At 42.3% G+C, this 21851-nt stretch overlaps 1 protein-coding gene across 3 annotated transcripts in view; it reads right to left on the bottom strand.

Moving 5' to 3' along the window:
- The window catches only part of NWD2 (NACHT and WD repeat domain containing 2), a 255310-nt gene that overhangs the window by 225443 nt on the left and 8016 nt on the right, over positions 1 to 21851 (bottom strand). Inside the window, exon 1 of one of the 3 annotated variants that reach the window (XR_008717090.1) lies at positions 7677 to 7762. The exons of the other annotated variants lie outside the window; for them this stretch is intronic. The gene's annotated coding sequence lies outside the window, so the exon portion shown is untranslated. Of the gene's footprint in view, positions 1 to 7676; positions 7763 to 21851 lie in introns of those variants that run through there. 3 annotated transcript variants of the gene reach the window in all.

The following is a 21851-nucleotide window of genomic DNA, read 5'->3' as shown; positions in this document are numbered from 1 at the left end:
AACTCCCGGAGTTCACTCAGACTCACGTCCATCGAGTCAGTGATGCCATCCAGCTATCTCATCCTCTGTCGTCCCCTTCTCCTCCTGCCCCCAATCCCTCCCAGCATCAGAGTCTTTTCCAATGAGTCAACTCTTTGCATTAGGTGGCCAAAGTACTGGAGTTTCAGCTTTAGCATCATTCCTTCCAAAGAACACCCAGGGCGGATCTCCTTCAGAATGGACTGGTTGGATCTCCTTGCAGTCCAAGGGACTCTCAAGAGTCTTCTCCAACACCACAGTTCAAAAGCATCAATTCTTTGGCACTCAGCCTTTTTCACAGTCCAACTCTCACATCCATACATGACCACAGGAAAAACCATAGCCTTGACTATACAGACCTTTGTTGGCAAAGTAATGTCTCTGCTTTTGAATATGCTATCTAGGTTGGTCATAACTTTCCTTCCAAGGAGTAAGCATCTTTTAATTTCATGGCTTAGTCCCATTTAAAAGATGAGAAAACCAAAGCCGAGAGAAAGAAGACACATGGCTACAAAGTGGTGAATTCCAAATACTGGACCTGGCATCTTGGATTTCAGAGCCAAAAGCCACACAATCCTCTGTTACATTGTTAACACCTTGTGTAACTTATTTTCCTTCAACTTTCAGATCAGACTGGGGGAAAGCAAGTGGTGGACAGCTAAGCTGTGCACTTAATATGCCTTGGGTGAATGGGTGGATGTCTGAATGTAAAAGTAATAGCCAGTATGAGACTCTTGATTACCTTGAGGATCTGCTATGAAACATGTGGCTTATGCGTCCTGCTTGTGTGCCACTGCATTTTGCTGCAAAGATAGATTCTAATATTTACAAAGTGCCCTGGGTTCTTAGCAGTTGTGAAAACTGTATCATGCATCCCCACTGTCCCTGCGGAGGGTCACATCACAGCAGCTCCTGCTGGACTCCGAGATGCTTCAGGTGAGTTCACTTAAGCCTCAGCTATTGATCTCCAACAATCTCACTGCTTCTGTTTTCCTTGATGTAGACAAGATAAAGCTGGTGTTCCTTGCGCCAACAAATTTATCAAAGGCTCCAGAACTGCTGCCTTAGTTTTCCCTCTTAAGGAATTTGTAACAGGTTTCCTAGGAGAATTGGTTAAGGGATCCACTTGGAGCTACACCAAGCAAAGCCAATGCCATTTTCCAGCACCCAGAGACCAAAGCTAGCCCCACCCTCTGCCACCTCAGAGAGAATTTCCTGTCTACCTAGGACACATATGTGTACATGGTATTTCCTCTTTGTAAGAGTATTATTTCCAAAGCTTGGGGCCATTTTCCTCCTGCTTTCTGGAAGATCTGATTACCATGTCTCTTTCCTTCCCATTCTAGTTTCCAGGGACCCAAGAGGCAGGAGATGCAGGTTAGGCTTTGCCTTTCTACCTCATTAGGACACTGAACAACTGCTGAACTTAAAACACTGATCTAATCCATTTATAACAAACTTCCATATATCCAAGTCAATAGTGACATACCCTCTTTTCCAACAATGTTGGAAATACTTTTGGAATTTTCTTTTAGAATAACTTTTAAAAATAAGTGTAATCAATGAATGAGATGCTATCCAAATAAATAGTGATAACCCTTATCTTTTGTGGGTCAAGTTTATGAAGCTAAGTCTAGAAATGAAGGTGAGATGACATACATGGCTACACATGATCTCCACACATTCCCTGACCTCCTTTTCCACAAGGCTAATGCTCAGTAGAGACACACAGGTGCAGCTTACTGGCTGCTGATAGATGGTACCTATTCTGGTTGGTGGGTGCCTATCATACAGGATGCTATATTTTGTGAAAATTGCCCTATTTCCATCTATTCTCCACCACAGTTCAGTTCAGTCGCTCAGTAGTGTCTGACTCTTTGTGACCCCCATGAACCGCAGCACACCAGGCCTCCCTGTCCATCAGGGAGTTTACCCAAATTTATGTCCATTGAGTCAGTGATGCCACCCAACCATCTCATCTGATGTAGTCTCCTTCTCTTCCTGCCCTCAATCCTTCCTGGCATCAGGGTCTTCTCAAATAAGTCAGCTCTTCACATTAGGTGGCCAAAGGATTGGAGTTTCAGCTTCAACATCAGTCCTTCCAATGAACACCCAGGACTGATCTCCTTTAGGATGGAATGGTTGGATCTCATTGCAGTCCAAGGGACTCTCAAGAGTCTTCTCCAACACCACAGTTCAAAAGCATCAATTCTTTGGCACTCAACTTTCTTTATACTTCAACTCTCACATCCATACATGACCACTGGAAAAACCATAGCCTTGACTAGATGGACCTTTATTGACAAAGTAATGTCTCTGCTTTTTAATATGCTGTCTAGCCTGGAAAATCTCATGGATGGAGGAGCCTGGTAGGCTGCAGTCCATGGGGTCGCTGAGGGTCGGACACGACTGAGCAACTTCACGTTCACTTTTCACTTTCATGCATTGGAGAAGGAAATGGCAACCCACTCCAGTGTTCTTGCCTGGAGAATCCCAGGGACAGGGAGCCTGGTGGGCTGCCGTCTACGGAGTCGCACAGAGTCGGACACGACTGAAGCGACTTAGCAGCAGCAGTGGCAGCAGCAGCAGCTTGGTCATAACTTTCCATCCAAGGAGTAAGCGTCTTTTAATTTCATGGCTGCAGTCACTATCTGCAGTGATTTTGGAGCCTGGAAAAATAAAGTCTGCCACTGTTTCCCCATCTATTTCCCATGAAGTGATGGGACTGGATGCCATAATCTTCGTTTTCTGAATGTTGAGCTTTAAGCCAACTTTTTCACTCTCCTCTTTCACTTTCATCAAGAGGCTCTTAAGTTCCTCTTCATTTTCTGTTGTAAGGGTGGTGTTATCTGCATATCTGAGGTTATTGACATTTCTCCCAGCAATCTTGATTCTAGCTTGTGCTTCATCCAACCCAGCATTTCTCATGATGTACTCTGCATATAAGTTAAATAAGCAGGGTGACAATATACATACAGCCTTGACATACTCCTTTTCCTATCATAGTCATCATAATCAACAAAAGAGTCTGAAATGCAGTACTTGGATGCAATCTCAAAAAAGACAGAATGATCTCTCTTCATTTCCTAGGCAAACCATTCAATATCAGGGTAATCCAAGTCTATGCCCCAACCAGTAACACTGAAGGAGCTGAAGTTAAACAGTTCTATGAAGACCTACAAGACCTTTTAGAACTAACACCCAAAAGATATGTCCTTGTCATGATAGGGGACTGGAATGTAAAAGTAAGAAGTCAAGAAACACCTGGGGTAACAGGCAAATATGGCCTTGGACTATAGAATGAAGCAGGGCAAAGGCTAATAGAGTTCTGCCAAGAACTGCTAAGAACTATGATGCATTGGTCATAGCAAACACCCTCTTCCAACAACACAAGAGAAGATTCTACACATGGACATCACCAGATGGCCAACACTGAAATCAGACTGATTATATTCTTTGCAGCCAAAGATGGAGAAGCTGTATACAGTCAGCAAAAACAATACTGGGAGCTGATTGTGGCTCAGATCATGAACTCCTTATTACCAAATTCAGACTTAAATTGAAGAAAGTGGGGAAGACCACAAGACCATTCAGGTATGACCTAAATCAAATCCCTTATGATTATACAGTAAAAGTGACAAACAGATGGAAGGGATTAGATCAGATAGAATGCCTGAAGATCTATGGACGGAGGTTCGTGACATTGTACAGGAGACAGGGAGCAAGACCATCCCCATGGAAAAGAAATGAAAAAAAGCAAAATGGCTGTCTGAGGAGGCCTTACAAATAGCTGTGAAAAGAAGAGAAGCGAAAAGCAAAAGAGAAAAGGAAAGATATAAGCATCTGAATGCAGAATTCCAAAGAATAGCAAGAGAGATAAGAAAGCATTCCTCAGCGATCAATGCAAAGAAACAGAGGAAAACAACAGAATGGGAAAGACTTAGAGATCTCTTCAAGAAAATTAGAGATACCAAGGGAACATTTCATGCAAAGATGGGCACAATAAAGGACAGAAATGGTATGGACCTAACGGAAGCAGAAGTTATTAAAAAGAGGTGGCAATACAGAAGGACTGTATAAAAAAGATATTCACGACCCAGATAACCACGATGGTATGATCACTCTCTTAGAGCCAGATATCCTGGAATGTGAAGTCAAGTGGGCAAATATCACTACAAACAAAGCTAGTGGAGGTGATGGAATTCCAGTTGAGCTATTTCAAATCCTAAAAGATGATGTCTTGAAAGTGCTGCACTCAATATGTCAGCAAATTTGGAAAACTCAGCAGTGGCCACAGAACTGGAAAAGGTCAGTTTTCATTTCAATCCCAAAGAAAGGCAATGCCAAAGAATGCTCAAACTACCACACAATTGCACTCATCTCAGTTCAGTTCAGTCGCTCAGTCGTGTCCGCCTCTTTGCAACCCCATGAATCGCAGCACGCCAGGCCTCCCTGTCCATCACCAACTCCCGGAGTTCACTCAGACTCACGTCCATCGAGTCAGTGATGCCATCCAGCTATCTCATCCTCTGTCGTCCCCTTCTCCTCCTGCCCCCAATCCCTCCCAGCATCAGAGTCTTTTCCAATGAGTCAACTCTTTGCATTAGGTGGCCAAAGTACTGGAGTTTCAGCTTTAGCATCATTCCTTCCAAAGAACACCCAGGGCGGATCTCCTTCAGAATGGACTGGTTGGATCTCCTTGCAGTCCAAGGGACTCTCAAGAGTCTTCTCCAACACCACAGTTCAAAAGCATCAATTCTTTGGCACTCAGCCTTTTTCACAGTCCAACTCTCACATCCATACATGACCACTGGAAAAACCAGAGCCTTGACTAGACGGACCTTTGTTGGCAAAGTAATGTCTCTGCTTTTGAATATGCTGTCTAGGTTGGTCATAACTTTCCTTCCAAGGAGTAAGCATCTTTTAATTTCATGGCTGCAGTCACTATCTGCAGTGATTTTGGAGCCTGGAAAAATAAAGTCTGCCACTGTTTCCCCATCTATTTCCCATGAAGTGATGGGACTGGATGCCATAATCTTCGTTTTCTGAATGTTGAGCTTTAAGCCAACTTTTTCACTCTCCTCTTTCACTTTCATCAAGAGGCTTTTTTCCTCTTCACTTTCTGCCATAAGGGTGGTGTCATCTGCATATCTGAGGTTATTGATATTTCTCCCGGCAGTCTTGATTCCAGCTTGTGTTTCTTCCAGTCCAGTGTTTCTCATGATGTATTCTGCATATAAGTTAAATAAGCAGGGTGACAATATACAGCCTTGACGTACTCCTTTTCCTATTTGGAACCAATCTGTTGTTCCATGTCCAGTTCTAACTGTTGCTTCCTGACCTGCATACAAAGTTCTCAAGAGGCAAGTCAGGTGGTCTGGTATTCCCATCTCTTTCAGAATTTTCCACAGTTGATTGTGATCCACACAGTCAAAGGCTTTGGCATAGTCAATAAAGCAGAAATAGATGCTTTTCTGGAACTCTCTTGCTCTCATCTCACATGCTAGTAAAGTAATTCTTAAAATTCTCCAAGCCAAGCCTCAGCAATACGTGAACCGTGAACTTCCAGATGTTCAAGCTGGTTTTAGAAAAGGCAGAAGAACCAGAGATCAAATTTCCAACATCCGCTGGATCATGGAAAAAGCACGAGAGTTCCAGAAAAAACTCTACTAGTGCTTTATTCACTATGCTAAAGCCTCTGACTGTGTGGATCACAATAAACTGTGGAAAATTCTGAAAGAGTTGGACATACCAGACCACCTGACCTGCCTCTTGAGAAACCTATATGCAGGTCAGGAAGCAACAGTTAGAACTGGACATGGAACAACAGACTGGTTGCAAATAGGAAAAGGAGTACGTCAAGGCTGTATATTTTCCACCACAGTGAGCTTGTTTCTTCTTGGTGTGCTCTGCCTCAGGACCTTTGCAGTTACCCCTTCTGCTCTGCATGTACTTCTTGGCAGAGATGTTTGTCCTCCATGTCTCTGACTGTCTCCATTCCTCCTCTCTGTTTGTGTTTCTATTCAAATACTACCTCATTAGGCAGACCTTCCCTGACTACTTATTACTGGGGAAAAGCTAATTCTGCCCATTACTCTTTCTCCTTACCTTGTTTCATTTTTCTTCACAGCAGGAGTCATCCCATGGAGTTTATAAGGTTTACAAAGATATTTAAATATATTTTAGTTTATTTGCTTTTTTTCACATTATGATTCCTGCATTAGAAATTGAAATCCATGATAGCAGAAGTGATGTGTATGTTAAATAAACAGTTAATTTAACACAGTTAAATTCTACATCTTCTGTGCTTAGAACAGTGTCTAGCATGAAGAAAGCCATCAATAAATATTTGTTAAATAATTGTTGTGAATTTCTGATTAAAAATGTGGTCTGACTGGAAAGTATGAGGGCATGCCTATTCTTCTAGCTCATTAACTTATTTCTGATGATAATTTTACAAAAGCACTTTTTAATATGTTTATAACAACCATGGCCTCTTAAGATGTCAACCTTGACAGACAGTTGGAAATAAACATTCTGGATTAATACAAACAAACAGAATATAAATGTCTTCCAACTGTAACATCATGTCACATATATTTTCCCTCTTCTAATTGAGTGGGCAACGAAGATACCACTGGCAGATGAGTTTTTGTTTTTTTTTCTTTCCTTAATGACTGCCAGCTAGTAGAAGCAGGCTTGATGTCACCTCTTTAACTAGCTGAGTTGTCAACATCTTCTAGGCAAGGACGTACTGGAGCTAATAGATAATAGCAATATGATAAAAATAAATCTAGTTAACATTCAGTGAGAGCTTATTATGTGCCAGGCCTGTGATAAGCATTTCACAAGCTTTACCTCATTTAGGCCTCATAAGAATTCTATGATATGTTCAATTTTAGAGAGAATTTCTCTAACCATAGATATGCTTAAATAATTTGCTTAAGGTCACTATTTACAATAAGATGGTGGAGTAGAAGGACATGCTCTCATCTTTGAGAACACCAAAACTGCAACTAGCTGCTGAACAACAATTGACAGGATTATGTTGGATCCCACCAAACAAAGATACTCTATGTCCAAGGGCAAAGGAGAAGCCTAAACAAGATGGTAGAAGGGGTGCAATCGCATTCAGAATCAAACCTCACACCTGCCAGAGACACTCGGAGGGTGCAAACAAAACCTTGTGCACACCAGGACCCATGGAAAGAAGTACTGACCCCTACAAGAGACTGAACCAGACCTGCCTTTGAGCGTTTGTCTCCTGCAGAGGTACGGGTCAGCAGTGGCCTACTACGGGAACAGGGGCTCTGACTGCAGCACACTTGGGAGGCATGGCATGTGGCCTAAGTCCTTTTGGAGGAGGTCACCATTAACTCCACTATAGAGCTGTAGAGCAGACGACCCACAAACTGCAGAACAATTACACCAAAGAAGTTCTCGCACTGTTGCAAAAGTTCTAGGGCCCAGAACAGTCTTCCCAACCTGGGTATCCGACAAAGGGACTAAGAACCCCCAGGAAATTTGACTGAAGGCCAGTGGGATTTGATTTACAGAACTTCCACAGGACTTGGGAAACAGATTCTTGGAGGGCACAACAAAACCTTATGTGCACCAGGACCCAGGAGAAAGGAGCAATGACCCCACAAGAGACTGACCCAGACTTGCCTGTGAGTATCCAGGAGTCTCCAGCAGAGGCATGGGTCGACAGTCAGGGGCACTGAATACAACAGTTCTGAGAGCCTCAGGGTGCTGGCATAAGTCCTTTTGAAGAGGCCAAACTACACCCATCAGCAGAAAATTGGATTAAAGATTTACTGAGCATGGCCCCACCCACCAGTTTACCCCACAGCCAGGAAGTTTATCTCCCTTCAGGAAGCTTCCAGAAGCCTCTTATCCTCATCCATTAGAGGGCAGACAGAAATAAAAACCACAATCAGAGAACTCTAACCAAACTGATCACATGGACATGGATCATAGCCTTGTCTAACTCAATGGAACTATGAGTCAAGCCATGTAGGGCCACCCAAGACTGACGGGTCATGGTGGAGAGATCTGAAAAAAGAATGGTCTACTGGAGAAGAGAATGGCAAACCACTTCAGAATTCTTGCCTTGAGAACCCGAAGAGAGGTATGAAAAGACAAAAAGATATAACACTGAAAGATGAACTCCCCAGGTCAATAAGTGCTCAAAATGCTACTGGAAAAGAGCAAAGCAAGAGTTCCAGAAGGAAGGAAGAGGCTGAGCCAAAGTGGAATTAACACCCACGTGTGGATACAATGTCCACTTGTGGATGTGTCTGATGGTGAAAGTAAAGTCCAATGCTGTAAGAACAATACTGCATAGGAAACTGGAATGTTAGGCCCATGAATCAAGGTAAATTGGAAGTGGTCAAAAGGAAATGGCAAGAGTGAACATTGACATTTTCGGAATCAGTGAACAAAAATGGACCAGAATGGGTGAATTTAATTCAGATGACCATTATATCTACTACTGTGGGCAAGAATCCCTGAGAAGAAATGGAGTAGCCTTCATAATAAACAAGAGTTCAAAATACAATACTTGGGTGCAATCTCAAAAACAACAGAATCATCTCTGTTCATTTCCAAGGCAAACCACTGAATATCACAGAAATGCAAGTCTATGCCCCAACCACTAATGCCAAACAAGCTGAGTTCAACAGTTTTATGAAGACCTACATGACCTTCTAGAACTAACGCCCAAAAAAGGATGTCCTTTTCATCATAAGGGACTGGAATGCAAAAGTAGGAAATCAAGCGATACCTGGAGTAACAGGCAAGTTTGCCCTTGGAGTACAAATTGAAGCAGGGCAAAGGCTAACAGAGTTTTGCCAAGAGAATGCACTGGTCATAATAAACACCCTCTTCTAACAACACATGAGATGACTCTACACATGGACATCACCAGATGGTCAATGCTGAAATCAGAGTGATTATACTCTTTGCAGCCAAAGATGGAGAAGCTATATACAGTCAGCAAAAACAAGACTGGGAGCTGACTGTGGCTCAGATCATGAACTCCTTATTGCCAAATTCAGACTTCAATTGAAGAAAGTATGGAAAACCACTAGGCCATTCAGGTATGACCTAAATCAAATCCCTTACAATTATACAGTGGAAGTGACAAATAGATTCAAGGGATTAGATCTCATGGACAGAATGCCTAAAGAACTAAGGACAGAGGTTGTAACATTGCACAGGAGGCAGTGATCAAAACCATCCGAAAGGGAAAGAAATGTAGAAAGAAAAAATGGTTGTCTGAGGAGGTCTTACAAATAACTGAGAAAAGAAGAGAAGCTAAAGGCAAAGAAGAAAAGGAAAGTATACCCATCTGAATGCAGAGTTCCAAAGAATAGCAAGGAGAGATAAGAAAGCCTTCCTAAGTGATCAATGCAAAGAAACAGAGGAAAACAATAGAATGGGAAAGACTAGAGATCCCTTCAATTATAGATACTAAGGGGACATATCATACAAAGATGAGCACAATAAAGGACAGAAATGGTATGGACCTCTCAACAGAAGATATTAACAGGAGGTGGCAAGAAAACACAGAAGAACTAAACAAAAGAGATCTTAATGACCCAGTTAATCACGATGGTGTGATCACTCACCTAGAGCCAGACATCCTGGAGAGTGAAGTCAATTTGGCCTTAGGAAGCATCGCTATGGACACAGCTAGTGAAGGTGATGGAATTCCAGTTGAGCTATTTCAAATCCTGAAAGATGATGCTGTGAAAGTGATGCACTCAACATGCCAGCAAATCTGGAAAACTCAGCAGTGGCCACAGGACTGGAAAAGTTCCACTTTCATTCCAATCCCAAAGAAAGGTAATGCCCAAAATGTTCAAACTACTGCACAAGTGCACTCATATCACACGCAAAGTAATGCTCAATTCTCCAAGCAAGGCTTCAATAGTACGTGAACTGAGAACTTTCAGATGTTCAAGCTGGATTTAGAAAAGGCATCAAATCAAATTGCCAACATCCACTGGATCACAAAAAAAGCAAGAGAATTCCAGAAAAACATCTACTTTTGCTTCACTGACTATGCTAAAGCCTTTGATCATGTGGATCACAACAAACTGGAAAATTCTTAAAGAGATGGGAATACCAAATGACCTTACCTGCCTCTTGAGAAAACTGTATGCAGGTAAAGATGCAACAGTAAGAACCAGACATGGAACAACAGACTGGTTCCAAATAGGAAAAGGAGTATGTCAAGGCTGTATATTGTCACCCTGCTTATTTAACCTATATGCAGAGGACATCATGAGAAAGGCCGGGTTGTATGAAGCAAAAGCCTGAATCAAGATTGCCAGGAGAAATATCAATAACTTCAGATATGCAGATGACCCCATCCTTATGGCAGACATCGAAGAGGAACTAAAGACCCATTTGATGAAAGTGAAAGAGGAAAGTGAAAAATCTGGTTAAAATTCAACATTCAAAACACTAAGATCATGGCATCTGGTCCCATTACTTCATGGCAAATAGATGGGGAAAGAGTGGAAACAGTGACAGACTTTTATTTTGGGGGGCTCCAAAATCATTTCAGATGGTGACCACAGCCATGAAATTAAAAAATGCTTGCTCCTTGGAAGAAAAGCTATGACCAACCTAGACAGTATATTAAAAAGCAGAGACATTACTTTGCCAAAGAAGGTCGGTCTAGTCAAAGCTATGGTTTTTTTCAGTAGTCATGTATAGATGTGAGAGTTGGACTATAAAGAAAGCTGAGCACCAAAGAACTGATGCTTTTGAACTGTGGTGTTGGAGAAGACTCTTGGGAGTCCCCTGGACTGTAAGGAGATCAAACATGTTAATCCTAAAGGAAATCAACCCTGAATATTCATTGGAAGGACTGATGCTGAAGCTCCAATATTTATTTCCTGATGCAAAGAACTGACTAATTAGAAAAGACCCCGATGATAGGAAAGACTGAAGGCAGGAGGAGAAGGTGATGACAGAGGATGAGATGGTTGGATGGTGTCACGGACTTGAGGGACATGAGTTTGAGCAAGCTCCAGGAGGTGATGAAGCACAGGGAAGCCTGGCGTGCTGCAGTCCATGGGATTACAAAGAGTCGGACACGACTGAGCAACTGAACAGCAGCAGTAATAAGGTCACTGAGTCAGAAAATGGCACAGAGCCAGGTCTCAAACTCAGGTGTTTCCAACTCCAGGTTCTGAACCTTCAACCTTGATTACTCACTGATCTCTGTGTGTATCATGTGCTGTATGTACACACCTGATTAATCCCATCACACAATTCAGGGTGGAGATCCAACCCCTTCTATCAAGGAGTTTATGTTTAACCACCTTATCCAAAGTCCTGATGATTTTGTAAACCTCAAATTCCCATTGGTAGGCCTAGACAAGATGTCCTTTTTGCTTATTTCCTCATACTCACAGCCCCCAGTTTCAATACAGGACAGTTGGGAAGGGTCTTGGTTGTCCTCTGTTATACTTTCCACATTCAAATAATCAACAGTGTTCACTTTTATAATATACTGCAGTTTCAGAAGTGCTTTTCCATCCATTATCATGACAAATTTCTGAGTCAAGGAAAATAGGTGATATTATCATCATTTTTCAGATCACAGTCATAATCACAAAGGTAGAGTTAGACTCCTGACTTCCTCTCAATATGAAAAAAAATAAAATGAAACTGCTAGGTAGTTTCAAAGAAATGGAATAATGCAATACTGAAGTTGGAAGAGGTCCCAGAAGTCCTGTTTTTCATCCACCTCATTCTACAGATGAGGAAAAGAGTTCCAGAGAGAAGTGTCCAAGGTCACAGAGGTACTGTCCAAATCCCACATAGAAGCCAAGATGTTTCAGTCCATTTCACATCCCCTTACCACCTCATGTCACCTCTAGGATACAAATGTTATACTACGTGCACACACAAGGCTGTTAGAAGACCAGAAATTTCTCTAGCAGAAAAACTCAAATCTCTCCAACTTCTAAATGGCTGTTACACAAGCCGGGCTGTGCGTGACTTAAATGGAACACAAAATGAAACTTGCTGTAAAGAAAGTGGCAAAGTTGCTAACTGGTCCCCAAAGTCATAGTAGCTAGACCATTACCTCAGCGCTATTTGATTTCTCATTGTTTTTATGAGAATTGCATGGGAATTTAAAACTGCACTGCCATTGTCTGGCTTCATGGCAGAAATCTTGTCTCACCTCATCATCCTTCAGTCCCTGCTTTTTCCTGCAGGGTGAGGAAAGATACCCTTTTCTGCCAATTTCCTCTCCCTTGGGCGGTTACAACAAAAAAATCAGGAGCTGCACTCAGGGAATGTGGCTTAATGGAAGCCCTGGCCTGGAGGATGGGTCTCAAAGGCTGTGTCTCTACAACCATTCCTGTGGGCATCTAGCTGGCCTCACCCAGAGGAGTCGGTGAGCCATACAGGCATGAGGAATCTGGGTATATTGACAGAGAGGGTTAGCCCCACTGTGGGCAGGAGTGGGAGATGACAGTGATTGGAATGATCGGGGATGGGTTCTGGGAACTAGAGCTGGTTTGGCAGAGCTGGTGCTGCAGGAATGCCTGAGAAGGCTAGGTCCAGGGGTAACTGGCCCCCATCTCCTCTCCACTTTCATTTCTCTTAAGATGAGATTGAATTCTTGAGCATCTACTCCATGTGAGTACTGCTGCTGCTAAGTCGCTTCAGTTGTGTCCAACTCTGTGTGACCCCATAGACGGCAGCCAACCAGGCTCCCCCGTCCCTGGGATTCTCCAGTCAAAAGTACTGGAGTGGGGTGCCATTGCCTTCTCCAATGCGTGAAAGTGAAAAGTGAAAGGGAAGTCCCTCAGTCGTGTCCGACTCTTCGCGACCCCATGGACTGCAGCATACCAGGCTCCACCGTCCATGGGATTTTCCAGGCAAGAGTACTGGAGTGGGGTGCCATTGCCTTCTCTGATGTGAGTACTAAATTTTAGTTATTTTACTGAAACTTAATTACTTAATAGTGACTTCGAGTCAGTTTAAGACTTGCGTATTATATTTGGAAGAGTTTTAAGAAAAGAATGCTTTCTATGTAGGGATCACTGTGTGTATACAACGTAAGAATTTAATCCTCAGGACTCCATAAGATATACAATATAGGTGTTTTTTGTTCTGACAGAAAGACTGATATTTGAACCTGCCCCAGGTCGGACAGCTGGGAAACACTGGGCAGAACTGAATCCAAGATGCCAGTGTTGTGATTCGTGGATGCTGTGGTATCAAATGAAACCTGGGTCCTAGAAACCTGTACTGCCCTACCCCCATCTGCAGTTACTACAGGCAGGCAATTTACATTTGCATTTTGGGATCAGTCGAGTGTAAAAAGGGACCCCTTTCCCGATTATACAACAATTGAAACTGCCTGCAGAGCGTGAGTCTGCTTTAACCCTATTCATAATATCAGCAAAAGTGAAACCCTTCTTGTTTTTCTTTTTGACACAGTGAAACAGACTGTAAGTTTCCAAAAGGAAAAGGGTAACGAACAACAAAAAGAAAAGATTGTAAAATAAGTACTGGATCCAAAGAATGAGTTTCAAATATTTTTTAGAAATCTCAGTAAAAGAAGGAAAGCATTTGGCCAATGCTCTCAGTTCCTTTTCTTTAGATAATCATGTGAGGGACATAGAGTAAGGAAGGCTCCTGCCCAACTGCCCCCCTCCGCCCGTCCTGATGATGCTCAGTATTCTGGCTCTCCTGCCCCAGAGGGACCAGACTGCCCAAGTATCCAGCCCTTTCCAAGGAACACCAAACACAAAGTTAAAAAACAAAACCTGTTTCTGTTTCAAAATTCTTAAATGCCAGGGCGTCCTCTTCCTGTTCCATTCTACTCTCAGATTTATAGAGCAGAATCAATGAACAAATGAATCAAGCCTTTCCAGATTCAAGTTATCATCCATCTAACTCTGGCTGGAATCATGTGTTGATTCACTCAAGAGCTCCATCTCCCCCTTCTTGTCATGCTTCCTCTCTACCTTCCTCTATCCCAAACATGGACAGGAACATCAATATAGTGCAGGGTTACAACAACCATCACAGGCACACAAGAATGACCAGCTTATGCAAAGCTGGGTCCTTCTATCAGAGTACCCACTTGGAATGAGGTTTCAATCATACATGAGATCTGTATTGAAATCTTTCCTTAGATAAAGATGGCTGCTCAGTTTTATCGAGAGTGGTCCTTCCCTCATAAATGTGGGCACTTCATGCTCTTTGGAACATCCATGGCAAGCAAACTGTGCATCTAGATCTAAAAGATTAACAGGAGTTAAAAAGTGATCTCTGAACCTTCATGGAGACTTAAAGCAACATTAAAGGGATCCTTCATGTGTGAAAGAAGTGACAATTTTTAGAAGAAGATTTTAGCACATCTGACATTACAAGGAGAAGGTGCTAACTTTTTATTCTGAATGTCATTTTATTGAAATCTGCTTTTTACCTATAGTTTCAAGGGATTTTTTTTGGGGGGGGGGCAGATCATTTTTAAAAAATAAGTTATAAGGTGTGGCTGCTCTATTATTTAAAGATGCAACTTATTAACCTAATACCTCATAAACTGGGCTGAATTCATATTTATGCATTATATCAACATTTTAAAAATATACTGCTTTAATATAGTTTCCTCTAGTTAAAGCATATATTATATAGGTGGCATAATTTGAGAATAAGGACCCATTTCATACCACAATTTACAAAGAAGCAGCTATTCAAGTAATTCTCATTTCCTTATAAACTAAAACCTCTTTTCTGTATTGCCTAGGGCTTTTAGCAAATTCTGATTCAGGATGTTTAAGTCCCCGCTACTTTTCAGGCATTGTTTTAGGTGCTTATGTATAGTATTTCATTTATTTCTCAAGCTCACCTTGGAAGGTGGGTTTTATTACGCTCAATTCTCAGAAGCTGGAGGGGCAATGAAACTTGAGGATATTAGATGACTTACCCAACATTTTAACAAATCTCAAGATACAACTCCAGATCTACCCCACAAACTCTCACCGTAGCCGGTCCACACTACAGTGGGTTTGTTCATTTTACCACTTTTACTTGTTGATTACTGTATAACAAATAAAAATCACTGGCTTACAATAATAATTTTTCTCTTGAATCTACAATTTGGGCAGGTTTTAGTTGGGAGAAGGTCTCTGCTCCATACAGCATCCATCAGCTGGGCAGACTGTAGGTATGGGAGGAAGTGGGGGTGGAGACCTGCTTCCAAGACAGCTTCTCCTCCTTGCCCATAAGATGGTGCTACCACTCACTTGTCTTAAGGGATCTCTCCAAGGAGGTCGCACAGAGTTGGACACGACTGAAGCGACTTAGCAGCAGCAGCAGCAGCAGCAGCAGCAGCAGCCAAGAAGGTCTGTGTGTGCTCAGTCTTGTCCAATTCTTTGTGACCCCATGGATTGTTGCCTGCCAGACTCTTCTGTCTATGGGATTTTCCAAGTAAGAATACTGGAGTGGGTTGCCATTTCCTTCTCCAAGGGATCCTCCCAATCCAGGGATGAAACCTGCGTCTCCTGCGTCTTCTGTATTGGCAGGCAGATTCTTTACCACTGAATAACTTGGGAAGCTTCCAAGGGTGACTGGGGTCTAAAGAACTGGTGCTTCAAGAGACAGAAAATAAAGGGGCCAGTTTCTAAGAGCCTGGACTCAGAAACTGGCACTGTGCCATTTCTTCTGCACCCTGTTGGTCAGAAACAGCACCCAGATTCAGAGAGAAGTCCATTTTCCACCTGTGAAGGGGAGGTATGCCAAAAAACTGGGAAACCCATGTGACAAGAACCTCGCAGCCTCACACTTTATAAGATTCCTAATTCAGAGTAATTTCATTAAATTATGAAATTCGTATTTTACAAAGGCGCTCATCCCCCTTGAGTTTGCAGATACATACTTACAGATGGTAGCTTCTCAGAGGTGGGAGCCTCTGGATATGTCTACATTTCTCCTACATGTTCCTTTTTATTGTTATCATAATTGATACTCTATATAGATTATTTGGGCTTCTGAACATCTTTTCAGCATTCTCATCACGTGCAAATGGACCAGTTTCCCCGCTGGGCCCTCCACTCCAGTTCAGAGGTCTCTTTCTTAGATTAGATACATCCTGGCTTTTCCCTTTTAACTAAATTTGATCAGCTCATGCTTGACTGGGATATCAGATATGACAGTTTGATTCCAATTATTTCAACTGACCTTTGCACACAAACATCCCCCTCACAGTGCTCCTATTCCTGACAGTTGTGTTGGTCCTGCCTCCTAGATGGATGAGCCTAGAGAATAAAGGGAGCAGTATGGACCTCTTACTTCCTTTGTAACTCTGCGCACCAACCAGTTCGGAGTCTGGTCTATACAATGCCTAGCCAATAAATATTTCAGCTGATGCTCAGAATAAAATCTGAAGGAAATATACTCAGTGACAAGAAACCCACTGAATGACACGATACATAATGGATCAGATTAAGCATTATGAAGGACACCCTTTCAATTTTGTGATTTCATTTCTGAGTTAGATTCTGTAATCACTTTTGGAATAAGACACCTGACATCTGGGCTTTGCTCTCTGTTTCAAATGTTCCCATGTCAAAGACTTTAAAATACTCTGGAATGAAAATGAGATTTCAAGGAAGTATATCCTTGGAAGTGGGTATTATTCCCTTTGAATTGGATCCACAGCTGCAATTTTTTTTTATCCTTTCATTAACTCAGTATTCCGTTGAGTAGCTCAGTTGTGTCCAACTCTTTGTGACCCCGTGGACTGCAGCACACCAGGCCTCCCTGTTCATCACCAACTCCCAGAGTTTACTCATGTCCATTGAGTCAGTGATGCCATCCAGCCATCTCATCCTCTGTTGTCACCTTCAATCTTTCCCAGCATCAGGGTCTTTTCCAATGAGTCAGTTCTTCACATCAGGTGGCCAAAGTATTGGAGTTTCAACTTCAACATCAGTCCTTCCATTTCCTTTAGGATGGACTGGTTGGATCTCCTTGCAGTCCAAGGGACCCTCAAGAGTCTTCTCCAACACCACAGTTCAAAAGCATCAATTCTTCGGCGCTCAGCTTTCTTCACAGTCCAACTCTCACATCCATACGTGACCACTAGAAAAACCATAGCCTTGACTAGACGTACCTTTGTTGACAAAGTAATGTCTCTGCTTTTTAATATGCTGTCTAGGTTGGTGATAACTTTCTTTCCAAGGAGTAAGTGTCTTTTAATTTCATGGCTGCAGTCACCATCTGCAGTGATTTTGGAGCCCCAAAAAACAAAGTCAGCCACTGTTTCCCCATCTATTTGCCATGAAGTGAAGGGACCGGATGCCATGATCCTAATTTTCTGAATGTTGAGCTTTAAGCCAACTTTTTCACTCTCTTCTTTGACTTTCATCAAGAGGCTCTTTAGTTCTTCACTTTCTGCCATAAAGGTGGTGTCATCTGCGTATCTGAGGTTATTGATATTTCTCCCAGCAATCTTGATTCCAGTATTATACAAATCGTTTTCCTAATTATATAATAGCCCACATACTTTAATTTGTAGAATGAATTCTGTTTAATTGCAGCAAAATTATGATATAAGCTAAATCCCTGAAGAAGTGATAGCTATCTTTAAATTAATATCACCACACTTTTAGATTGTACGTAACAACACCTAGGATCTTTGTGAGCCATCTACTACAAGATTTACTTTTATTTAAATCATATGACCATTAACAAAAAAACTTAAAAGAATTTGAGTTGAAAAGACTGATCAGCATACTTTGTCATACCCAATTACTTTGTAGCTGAATTCCTGTTACTCTGTAGGAATTTCAACATTAACCATTTTCAAAGGTGTTTGTGAGTCTGCACTTCTACTTTTTAGTTGTGTATTGTGGCATATCAATGTATCCCAAAGCTTAGTGGTTTAAAACAAACTATTTCTAGACAGATCAAGTGACTTTTTCCAAAGTCTTGCTAAGCACTTACCCTATGAAAGTATTCTGATATGCATATTTGCATGTAATTGCTGCTTTTACATTTAAGATATGTAACACCCCATTGTTCACTGTCTTCTCTTCTATTAAGATATTTCACAGTGATATAATTTGGGCTATGCCAAACTAGATATCCAATTTAAATGGTTCTGGGTAACTGAAGGCTTCCATCATGTATGAATGCTAAAGTGGAAATAAGTGAATATTTGTGTTAGGCAAGAAGCCCTTCTTCCCTTAACTGGAAGTTTCTTCTGGACCGGAAGGCTCCTGGCCTCTCTTTTCTGTCTCATTTACCCTCCCCAGAGCTCAGGTGGGAAGAAGTTAAAAGGTGACTTATTTGACTGGAAAATGTAGGAAGAATAAAGCAGGCAAGCTTAACCCACCTGCTCACCCCTCTCGTTGGGGAATGGACCTGTTTGTCCTCGGAGAGCGTGGGTATGCGCCAGGCTCCAGGTTCTATGAAGCAGACCCCCCCTACATTTGCCCCCCACACCAGTGTTGGGATGGAAGATTGTCTAATTCTGGTATTTAGTGTTAGGAAGTACAAAAATGCTCTGCGTTATCTTTATCACCAGCAGTGGTGATAATTTATCTCCTATCTGCATAGCCTTTGGTCTTTTTTCCCCTCATTTCAGAATCTGCAAGGTTTTAGAAGGGTGGAATTTACAGACTCACTGTCAAGCCTTAACAAATCATCATCATCACAACAATTATTATTATTAGCAATGCTTGTTGAGCATTTGCTGTCAGGTTATGAATTTACTACATTTTCATGTATTATGTCATTTAATACAGTTATGTCAAAGACATAACTGGGGGTTTCCGCAGCTTTTATAGTTGGCCATCATGAAAACCTCTCCTGCCTACGTGCACACGTCTCTCCTGACATCATGAGATGGAGTCTACTTCCTAAGACTTTTTTAAGATCCCTTTGACTCTGGTCTTACCTTAATCACTCACACAGATGGGATGCAGGTAAAGAGACTTCTGGGACTTCCAAGCCCAGGCCTGAAGAGGCCTGGTAGCTTCCACTTCCTTTCTCTGTGAAAGCAATCCCTACAATGAATCCAAATGATGAGAAAAAGCTGGAGTGAGCAAGTCCTCATGGAGGAGCACAGAGGAGCCAGATGCAGGAGGGAGAAATGGTAAATCGCTGGTTTAAGTCACTGAATTTTGGGGCAAGTTGATACACAGGCGTGTATGCTAAGTCACTTCAGTTGTGTCTGACTTTGTGATCCTATGGACCGTAACATGTCAGGCTCCTCTGTCCATGGGACTCTCCAGGCAAGAATACTGGAGTGGGTTGCTGTGCCGTCCTCCAGGGGATCTTCTGGATCCAGGGATCGAACCCACGTCTCTTATGTCTTCTGCACTGGTAGGCATGTTCTTTACCACTAGTGCCATCTGGGAAGCCCCTGGTTGATACACAGCAACAGACAACTGAAACAAAATATGAACTTGCAGACAATCTTTAAAATGGCAATTAACATCACTGCTACGGTGTTACAAAAGTTTTTAAAAATCAGTAGATGATTTATTGGGCTTCCCAGGTGGCTCAGGGGTAAAGAATCCATCTGCAATGCAAGAGACTCCGGTTTGATCCCTGATTCAAGAAGATCTCCTGGAGGAGGGCATGGCAACCCACTCCAGTATTCTTACCTGGATAATCCCACAGACAGAGGAGCCTGGCAGGCTACAGTCTACAGGGTCACAAAAAGTCAGATAACACTGAAGTGGCTGAACATGCACGCAGCATGCACAGATGATTTGTTAAACCATAAAGTCATAATCTATTTGTATACAGAGTACCTATATGGCCCAATATTGGAGTGGATTGCCATTCCCTTCTGCAGAGAATCTTCCCAACCCAGGGATGGAACCTGGGTCTCCTGCATTGCAGGAGGATTCTTCACTGTCTGAGCCACCAAGGAAGTCCTATTAAATTATAAAATCATGGTCTATTTGTATAGAGTACCTATATGGCCCAAGTCACACTTTCTATTAAGTGTCATTCTAAATGAGCCACTTTCAAAGGACAAAAAATACCATCACCTCAATACATCAGCTCCACTCTTATTCAAAAGGAGAAAAGCTCTTTGTGGAATAATCAAGATTATCCCTCTTTATTCCCTGTAGAGATCTCCCACCTCTTTGCCTCAGGTTCAATTATCCTGTAGAAGTTTCTACATCCTGGCTCTACTCCTTCCTCTGGGGAGCCCTCCCAAACCCTCACTCTTGAGCCACAAGCTGGCTTACTCCTCGGTGTCTTTTCACTTCTCTGATCATATTTTAGCTCTGTGCTCATCACATATATTTTTATCATTCACGTAAATTCTGTGAGAGCAGAGACCTGGCCTGTTTTGTTACTGTTGTATTCTTAGCACCAGAACAGCACCCATAGGGAGTGGGTGCTCTGTGAACACCTACTGGCTGTGGAAGCAAACGAGTGCATGTAACTGCTTCCTGCCAGATACTGTTTCTTGGGGTTGAGGATCCATTACCATGCCTTTAACCCTCTCCCTTGGGGCACAGCAGCTGGAAGCCTAGAGATTCCTGGTCACACCTGTTGCCAGGGTCCACACGTAATCCTGCTCGGCGAGGGGGACACATCTGTGTGAGATCTGGAGGGCTAGGGAAGCCAAGAGGTTCTTCTGTCACCAGCTGTGGTGGCTGACACGCAGGTTCAGCAGATAAGGGTATTTGTAGAAACCAGCCAGCTAACCAGTCCCCAGTGGTGTAGACTGGCAGTGGCTTCTACATTCGCCTGTCCTTTGGGTGACAGCTTTGGCAATGTGACCTAAATGCCCAATAGTGCCCCTGACTTTCACTTCTCTGACCCTTACAATGTTTTGGGGGAAACATCTAGTTCCTGAACATATCTGGAATGCTCTTCATTTTTACTGCTGAGTTCTGACTTGGCAGATGGCATTCCTTAAGGGCAGGAGATGCCTTGTTCCTCTTGGCACCTCCATACCTGCACGGCGTCTGGATCACAGCGGAAACTTAAAGAGAATAATAGCAAATGATGCTTAACAAGTGTCCAGCACTGTTCTAAGTGCTTTACATATATTAGCTTATTTCAACTACTAAATAACCCTCTTAGGCAGAGTTCTCTTTCAGAGATTATGAAACTGGGAACAAAGAAGTTAAACAACTTGCTTAAGAAATCACTTCATTAAATGGTGGATTGAGGAAGAGTAAATCCCAGCTAGTCTGGCTCTCAAGTCTGTTATTGTTGTTTAGTCCTAAGTCATGTCCAACTTTTGTGACCCCGTGTACTGTAGCCTGCCAGGGTCCTCTGTCCATGGGAATTCTGAGGCAAGAATACTGGAGTGGGTTGCCATTTCCACCTCCAAAGGATCTTCCCAGCCCATGGATTGAACCCCCATCTCCTACTTGGCAGGTGGATTCTTTGCCACTAAGCCACCTGTAGTCTCTCCTGCCTGAAAAATGTTTGCTGATGGACCAGAAGATTCAACTATTAAAATTTTAGAACTCATTTATTATAAACATCCTGTGTGCATTTATTGTAAAATAGCAGTTTGCAATATTCTCATTTAAGACTCTTAATTTTGAAAGATGTTTCAGCCTATCAAAAGCATGTATGTGTGTATATATAATACACTTCTTATTGTGCCTAACTGTATTTTTTTCAATAACTCATAAAACAATGAAAAAATTAGGGAGCTTGGAAATTAGCATTGTAGGAAAGGAAAGAAGAACCATGGTGAAGAATATTCATAAATTTCTTGTGGTTTTCTTGATGCATATCTTTCTGCCTCTTGTCTGAGAGCACAAGTTAAGGTCAACGGCCACTGGCTGCAGCAACTGTAG

The sequence above is a fragment of the Bubalus kerabau genome, chromosome 7, assembly GCF_029407905.1.
Source record: "Bubalus kerabau isolate K-KA32 ecotype Philippines breed swamp buffalo chromosome 7, PCC_UOA_SB_1v2, whole genome shotgun sequence".
NCBI lineage: Eukaryota > Metazoa > Chordata > Mammalia > Artiodactyla > Bovidae > Bubalus > Bubalus kerabau.
This window is presented reverse-complemented; position numbering and strand designations above follow the sequence as displayed.